The sequence below is a fragment of the Pinus tabuliformis genome, chromosome 7 (genome assembly GCF_031772625.1).
Source record: "Pinus tabuliformis cultivar Carrire ecotype Pingquan chromosome 7, CPIR1, whole genome shotgun sequence".
Lineage (NCBI taxonomy): Eukaryota > Viridiplantae > Streptophyta > Pinopsida > Pinales > Pinaceae > Pinus > Pinus tabuliformis.
The window spans coordinates 193,503,077-193,512,699 of record NC_142293.1 but is presented as its reverse complement, the minus strand read 5'-3'; positions in this window follow the sequence as shown (position 1 = coordinate 193,512,699).

Here is a 9,623-nt window from a genome sequence, read left to right as displayed (position 1 = left end):
TAGTGGTCAGATAATCATTGGCACTATGGTTCTGCATAATTCAAATCTTACGGAGGATATTTGTAGGAAGCTTCTCATACAAATATAAGAGCAAGGACACCCTTAGCCTGCAACTATGTGGTCATAATTAAAGAATAATCCCATGCAACATGGAACTCAGGGAGATGGCACCACCAATAGTTGTAGACTAGGGTAACCTATAAAATAAAATAAAGCCTTTTGCCTCTGTTAATGGGACTAGTGGAAGATTTGGTTTTTGTATTTGTTTTGTGCATTAGGGTGTTTTTAAAAGAGGGATCTTTAGTTCAATCAATTGGCAACTTTCCATACAATGGAAAAAACTTGGTTTCCTTCTATAGCACCTTGCTTCCCATTAGAGACAGAGTGAAGGATTTCATTATATGCTTAACTCTTCCAGAGAAAGTTTAGCAACTAGTAAGTAGGCCCAGTGACACTCCTAGACTAGAGATTTCTAAGTATGAAGGGTGGCCAGAGGCTTTGCATCGCATGCCCAATGTAGTTCTTGGAACTCACTTCTGAGGTGCAGTTCCTCGAGCTACTAATTTTCCTCAAATCATTCTCACTCCTACTTCCTTGAATACTTTACTATGTTTAATCATTGGTCAAACAAGTTCACATTTTGGGTTGCTTAATCTTTCAACATTAAATGTTATATTTTCATTCTATCAACTTTGATGCTATAATGATAAATGCAAATCTATTTGTTTTAACCCTACAATGTTTCTAGGGTTGTAGTTTACATACATTCTCATTGTAAATGTTTTGATGATATAGAGATGGATAATATAATTTGTTGTAGATCCTTTTGTTTTAATCTTTGAATATATTATATTGTTTTAAAATCTTTCATATGATTCTTATCATTAATTCAAAGTAGGTTATCTAGGCTCTCTATAAAATATTTCTATATATCAAGACATATCTCGACGGGCAACTCAAGATCAATAGAATTGTCAAAGGAAAGTAAGAAATATTGTAATAAATAGAGAGTGAAACCCTAGCTAGATAATAGCCTATGAAAGGATAAAACTCATGTCCAAGTTCATCTCGCTTCTCTTTGGGCGACCCATGGGCATCTCTCTGCAGCTCAAAATGTTTAGTGGTTAGCCTACATAATGAAGTGAGAAAGAGCCATCTGAGTCCTGTATGTTTTCCAAACGAAAGCGTGAGGGTATTGTAAGTTCGAGAGTGCAAGGGAGCAAGGACAAGAGTGTCAAAAGGTCTCGTTGCTGAGTCTTACTAGCTAGTAGTCTGGAAGGCCTTGGAGGTGGGTCTTAGGAGGGGTTCTCTTGTAGCACCACCTCAATTACTTTATGGCCTCTTCCAATCCAAACTCCTTCATTTTGGATGGAACAAAACCCACCACTAACATTGTTGAAGGACCCATTTAGAAAGAACCTGGACATTCACAATTTCCCTAGTCCTTTACTGTGCCTAAGGCTAAGGCCAAGCCAAAGAAGTACGTCCAAGAAGATAAGGTAGGGAGACTAATGAAATAAATTCACTTTGCTCGATGGCTCATGTTTTGTTTTCTCCCCAATAAGCGCTATGCCAACTTAGCTAGGCTCGCACTTTATTTTGTTCAAGGTATCTTGAAAAATATAAGATTTCCAAGTGATTAGTGTATTCCTTGTATAGTGCGTTTGATCTATGTATCAATATTTATTCCAGTTGTTAGGTTTTAGACTAACTATCTTTCTATACTAGCGATAAGTTTCCCTTACCTTTCTTATATTCTTAGTGAATCCCTTTGGATTTCTACATTGGGTACTTCATGGATTTGAGAGACAAGCTCATTGTCTTGCCCTACCAGATCAAAAACCAAATTGTTCTTGAGACATAACATCTAAGAAGAGATATCGATGTAAAAAACTATCTATATAACTCAAAAAAAGGAGTAGTTTCACTGTCTCACTCTCTCACTCACTTCAAGGAAGTAATTATTGCATGCTTCCTTAATAGAACGACTTTCAATATAAAACAATGTAAAATCAAAATCCTATTAAAACATATCTTCTTAATAATATTTCATGGTTTCCATTGTGACTGTCGAATCAGTGAGCTCTCATTTTCATTATATAGCCTAAACTAGTGAGTCATTACCTTGAACCAATTGGTATAACACTACCTGTATAGGTATAAACTAAGGCAGATTAACTCAACCTTTGTCTTTGCCTTTACCTTCATTTGGGAAATTGGGTAAAGATCAATCATCCTTATTTCCTATCCTTTTGGGACACCACCTCCCATGGGTTATTAGGGAGGCTCTTATGCAAGCCACCCACGCAATAAGATAAGTTAATAATCCACCTTGAGTTTCATCTAATCATAAAGTATAAGAAGGGCATTAATAACAAGTTGGCACACATACCAAGATCTCAAGTAATAATCCACGTTTAATTTCATCTAATCATTAAGAGGGGCAATAATAAAAAATTGGCACACATACCGAGACCACTAGAAATGCAGGGACATTTTAGTTTTTTTTCTTCTTTTTTTTTCCTTTTTATTTGCTGAAAACCTATTAACATCTTCAGAATTTAAGTTGTATGTCTTCTAGAAGGTATAATTTACAGGAATCCCTTGCCCCCTTTATAATTTTTTTGTCAAAATATTATAGAGTTGGGCACATTCAAGCAAGATTTGGCAATGAATTAGTCAATTTCAATGAGTCAGTTCCCATTGATAAATTAATTGAAGATCATAAATTCCAGCATGTAATGAATCATATCAATTTTCATCACACATTTCGATATGAGTAAAATTTTGTGTTAATGAGGTGAAATTTTTTCATCAAAACGTTATTCGTGAAGGGTTAATTTATTATCAAAACATCACTTTTGAAGAGAAAAATTTGAAACATAACATTCCTTCACGGGAAGTATAAAGATCCATAACAAAGTATAAAATCCATAACGTAAAAAAATATTCTCTGACACTTAAAGAACAATCCAAATTCCAACCCTGCACATGTGTACGAAAGAATTAATATAAATTCATGAATCCTATATGTCCTTACATAGTAGTGACATAACCATGCTTAAATTTAAATGGTGTCGTCCACTGAGGTGGCAAATTTGCCCAGACTACAAAAAATGTCGAAATCCGACAAATTGTTTTTCAAAAAGTTTGGCAGTTGGGGTGTTTCAATCATGTTTTTTTTTTTTTTTTTTTTTTGGGTATGGTGGAAATGGATTCATAGCATAAAAAATTTTGAAGACACCCAAAATCTTAAAATTTGACAACTATAACTTCGATTTACAAAAAAATTCTTCAAAATTTTATCAAAATCTTACCAAAATTTCTATAATTTTTTAGATAAATTTAAAACCTAATTAAACTAACCTACAACATTTAATATCAACAATTAATGTTGCAGAAGATAATTAATGAATCTCCTCGTCATTCCAGCAAGGCCTTTAATACGAACTAAACGAACAGCATGGAGACTTTAATGCAAACGAAAAGAACGCCATGGAGCCTTTAATAAAATGAGTATTGCATGCGATTCTCATTTGACGTGTTATACGAAACCAATTTAATACCTTCACGGAGACTAAGTTTTGCAGGCGCTGGAACCACCAACTTGTTCTCTCGGCAATTTAGATGGCCAACAATGTTATTGATATTAAATGTGGTTGGTCTGTATATATCTATTTTTAGATTTAAATAAATATAAATGTAATTGTGAGTATATATAACCTAACCAATTGCGGTGGCAAGGGGGTGCGGCCCAGAGCATCCCAAGAGCTGCAGAGGGAGACAAAAGGAATATGCCCAACAGCCAACAGCAATCAAATAGAGGCCCCTCCTACAGAAACATCCTTCAAGGGAAAAAAGCGGTGGGCTCTCCTCCAGAACAGGCTGGAAATACACCAAGACCTTACATAGTAGAACTTCAAGATCAAACCCCAGCACTGGAAATTAACAGTACAGCAACAGAAGAGCACACAAAGACATATGAAGGCCAGGCACTAATATGCCGCTTTAATTGTTTCTGGCCGAAACCCATGGACCTCTTTCACTGGATTTTTACTCAGTGGTCTCTGGAATGTGAAATTCACCTCTGTTCCAAGGGGTTTTTTATTGTTAATTTTCAAACAGCGGAGGAAAGGGATACAATTATCAGAGAGGGGCCTTGGTTCTGGGGGTCCACGGGGTTGTTTATCACCCCATGGTTTGCAGATTTTGATCCCAACACCATGGTAGTCTCCAATCTGCCAGTATGGGTGAGGCTTCACAACTTGCCTCTTCATTTTTGGAACGATCAGGTTCTGGAAAGCATCGGAAACAGCCTTGGGCGGTATATCAAAACAGATACGGAAAGGCAAGAAAACAGAATTTTCACCTTTGCTCGGATCTGTGTAGAAGTAGATCTAAGTAAAGGTTTACCAGAGAATATCATGCTGATGTATAAGCAACAAAACTGGCTGCAATCTCTTGATTACGAGAATACAGCGTTCAGATGCAGGAATTGCAGGATGACAGGACATCTTCAAAATACTTGCCCAGAGGTTAAGAAAACAAACAGCAAAAAGAAACCGATCAGGAAGCAGAGGAAAGGTTGGCAGTTTCCTCCTCCTGAGCCAGAAGAGGATGAGTCAGAAGAAGAAGAGGAACCAATACCATCAAAAAGCAATAAACCTACACAGGAACCTGAGGTGCAAACAGTGGACACGTCCATTCCCGTGGATCCACCCCTTCCATCGGTTGATCAGTTTGTTGTGGACCCAGGCAGCGGAGGAATTAAAAGACAACATACTCCAGAAACATCAGATTCGGATAAGGACTCAGGATCTCCACATGCCGAAAACCAGATTGTTCTTGCCTCTTGTGAGCCATCTCTGGGAGAATGGCGCAAGGTCGAAAAAAAGAAAGGGAGAAAAACGTGAAGTTTCCGCTTTTCTCCCCTTTCTCTTCCCCTCTCCTATTCTTCTTCCTGCATTCTTTGAATGCAGGCTTGTCTTGCTTCGCCGCTTTGTGTGCCAAGGTACACGAGCTGCTTTGACAGCGAGCTGTTCTGGTAGCTGAGACTCGCCCCGTTTGCTGGTGGTTGCAATCTCGGCGTTACTCTTACATAGTTTATGTAACCCTTTTTATTAATAAAAGGTTGGTCTTTTCCTGTGGAAAAAAATATATAACCTAACCAATTTAAATAAATATAAATCTAACTATAGGCATATACAGCCCAATCACATTTAATATCTTATAACCTGATAAATAAGCTCTAAAACTCTGCCCATTTAAATAATGATAGGCTATCCCCAATCGCAAATATCTTACATTTTGTGACTTTCACAACTAGGGTCTTATGGGAGAAACAATATCGATATCTTTCAATATTTCGATAAAGAGCTATAGTAAAAAATGTCAGTCTTGAGAATAGTGTCTCAAAATAAAAAAATAAAAGTATATTAAAATTAAAAATAAAGAAAATTTAGATTTTAAATAAAATAATTTATAGATTAAATGATATTTTATCTCTAATTTAAGTATATAATTTAAGTATATAATTTCAAGTAGGAATGTAAATTTTTATTATTTAAAATATATTTTGAATAAATAAATGGATTAACATTTTCCAAAACCTCGGGACATTAGAATTTTACACATTAAATGACTTAAAGACATTTAAATTCTACAAATTAAACAATTTCAATTCAAATTTTTAAAAATCTCTAATAAATTAAAAAAAAAAAACCTAGAAAAAATAAACTGAAAAATAAAATAATTAAACTAAACCACTTTAAAAAATCAAAATAAAACATAAAATCTAACCAAAAATTAAGTTGAAAAATTTATTCTTCACCCCAACCCAATATAATGTATAACGTCATCTATCTTTTATAAAATTTAAAATTTTATTCATAACCACCAAAAAAATTTATACGCAACATATTTACTCTATATATATATTCCATATACCAACATATTTGCTTTATATATATTCCACATATATATTCCACAATTCTATTATGTAATAATAAAACAAAAATTCCATCGGTTTACAAGACAAGTGGTTTATCGTCGGCATGAAAGGAAATCGGTTCAGAGTTTATCCGCGAATTTGTTAATATCCCTAATTATTGTTTTTGAATTTCCTAATTATTGTTTTTGAATTTCATTGTTCACTTGAAGGGTTTAGAAGGTAGAGAGGGCAAGGCAAAAAAATAATTTGAGTTTGAACCTAGAAGTCAATAAATTCAATGTTTAGTCGATTTTTAAATATGTTTATATTAAAAAGAAATTTTAAGGTTGGAATATTTAACTTTTAAATATATATATATCAATTATAAAATGAATTTAGATGGATTTTAAAATTGAGAAAGATTTTAGGTTAAAATTTTGGGTTTTGAAAATAAAATAAATTTTGGAGGGAAAAGTTTTTGGTAAATTGTAATTTTAAAATTGTTTATGTTAATTAGAATTAATAAAAATTATTTAAATTTCAAAATTAATAGGAAAAAAATGAACCAAATTTTTTACTTTTACATAAACAAAATTATATATTTCTAAATGTTTAAGATGTATACTGTGGATTTTTTTCTTAATTGAAAATTGATTCATTCCAATTTTTATGTATGGTATAATCTAAATTTTAACTTGGTAACAAAATTATATATTTCTAAATGTTATATATATATATATATATATATATATATATCCTGAATTTAAAGTTTTTTCATTCCAATTTTATGTATCATATAATCCAAATTCTAACTTGGTAACTATGGTGACAATCACTAAGTTTAATATTGGCCCCGCCTACATTACTCCAACAAATTATTAATATTTGCTATGGTTTAAATATTAATAATAAATGTGCACTATGAAGAAATTAAGATGTTTCCAAGAAGCTTCTAGAAATATGAGTTTCTTGTAGTTCCGCAACCTTCACAAACTTCCAAAACTTTAGTTATGTGGAGATGCAACCGTGGCAAACTTCCAATGCTTGAAGTTCTACAGAGATGTGATGGGTTGCGTGATTTTGAAGTGTTTGAACTTTTCCATAGGAGCGGTGACTGTAGATGAAACCAAAACTTCAATATTTTTTTGAAGGGTGTGTTGTGACGCATAAGGACGAACTTTTTGTTAAATGTCACTGGAGAACTTCATGATAAAATGGTAGTATTCTACGATACGTTTTATTAAATTTCAAAAGGACATATTTATACAATCAAACTCGAAGGGACATAGTTATGCCTCCATAATTAGAAATTGGCCAAAATAATTGCAAAAGAGTTGTCAACAAATAGAGGAGTTGAAGCCTTTTGTTTCTCCTGCAAATCTTTAAGTATTTTGCAAAGTCAAATGATTTATTTTGTAGCTTGAGTTGTTGCAACATATTTAGCTTCAGTGGTAGAATCAGCAAGAACAAATTGTTTGCGTGATCTCCAAATGATGTTTTTTTATCCAAGATTGATCAAATAACCAGAAGTAGAGACTCCATGCTCCCTATCTCCATCAAAATTAGAATATGAATAACTTTTAAGATGGAATTCTGAAACTTTGGAATATTTGATGTCATATGTTTGAGTTCCTTTTAAATATTTAAGAATTTATTTTGTTGCTACCCAATGCCCCTCACAAGGTTGATGCGTAAATCTGGAAAGTATTCTAACAAAAAAGGTTATATCAAGATGAGTAGTATATAGATCAATCAAACTTCCAACAAGTTGTTTGTACTTTGTTGGATCTTCAAATGGTTTTCCTTCTTCTGAAGTGAGTTTTAGATTTTGTTCCATTGGAGTAGCAACAAGATTACAATCCATCATACCATATTTGTTCAATAATTTTCCAACATATTTCCTTTGAGAGATAAAAATATGTTGAGGTTTTTTATCAACTTCAATTCCAAGATAATAATGAAGTAAACCTAAATCTGTCATATCAAAAACCTTTTGCAATTCCTTCTTAATAGATGATATATATTCATCATTGTTCCTTGTAATCATCAAATCATCAACATAGACAACTAGATATACAAATAATCTTCCAACTTTCTTAACAAAAAGAGTTGCATCATCTAGGTCAAAATGTTTATAATTCAACTTAAGAAGATGTTCAATTAGTTTCTCATACCATGCACGCGATACTTGTTTCAAGCCATACAAAGACTTCATTAATTTTCATACCCTTTGTTCTTTCCCTTTGATAGAAAAACCTTCTAGTTAAAACATGTAAACACCTTCCTGCAAATCTCCATTTAAGAAAGAAGTTTTAACATCGATATGATGAATTTTCCATCATTTCTAAGTTGCAATAGCAAACACAATTCTAATAGTGCCTCATTTAGTTGTAGGAGCAAATGTCTCTAGATAGTCAACGCCCTCTTAAATTTGTGCATATCCCTTTGCTACAAGTCTTGACTTGTGGTTATCAAGTGAACCATCAACTTTATACCTAGTTTTATAAAGCCATTTGCAACCAATAGGTTTGATGCCAACAATAGGATCCACTAGCCTCCAAGTGCCATTTTCTATGAGGGCGTCATACCCCTTTTACATTGCATCTTTCCACTCATCATAACTAGCAACTTCTTCAAAACAAGTAGGCTCACAATCAACAGAAAAAATATATTCACAATCATGAGAATAGTTACCTGAAGAACTCCCTATCTCAAACTCATCATATTTCCTTGGGAATGTTCTAATACGAGTTGATCTTCATAGAGGTTGTGAAGGAAGTTGCTCATCTTGTGAAACAAACTCTTCATTACTTTTTGTCCCACTCTCTATCCTTGTTGTCTCAATCCCTGTTGTCCCTGCAAAAACACTTTTATCATCCAATTTCTCTTCAAAAACAAAATTATTATCATCATTGAGAGGAAATTTTGAAGGAAAATCCACAGACTGATCTAAAATGGGAATCCCCCCTTCAGGATGTGGAAGAATATTATCAGATTCATAATAAAAAAATTTAGACACAAACTTCTCTAAATGATTAAGTTGCCTATCAATAGTGGGCACATCTTTATCACATTCAAGAAAAACTACATCTCTTAACAAGATTAAACTTGTTGTTTTCTTCATCATACAATCTATATGCTTTATATCATAGAATATGCCAAAAAATATACATCTTTTGCTTCTTTCACTCAACTTATTTCTTTGTTGTTTAGGAATCAAAGCATAACATTGAGAACCAAAAACTTTGAAATGTTGAACAACATGAAGACAATTATACCACATCTCATATGGAGTTTTATTGTTGATGATAGAAGAAGGACATTGATTTCTAATATAAGTTGTGTAAATCATTGCTTCTCCCCAAAACATCAATTTTACATTCTTAAAAAACATCATTGATCTAACCATATTAAGTAGTGTTCTATTCATTCGTTTCGCAACATCATTTTTTTGTGGATTATAAGGTATTGTGGTTTGGTGTTTGATGCCATTCTCTTACACATAACTTTCAAAAACATGTGAAGTATATTCTCCCCCATTATCAATTCTTATAATGCCTATATGAAGTTGAGGTTCATTTGTAATCAAGAGATGAAATTTTTTAAACACATCAAAAACTTGTGATTTTTCTTTAAGAATATAGAACCAACACAACCTTGAATAATCATCAATAAATTTCAGTATATATCTATT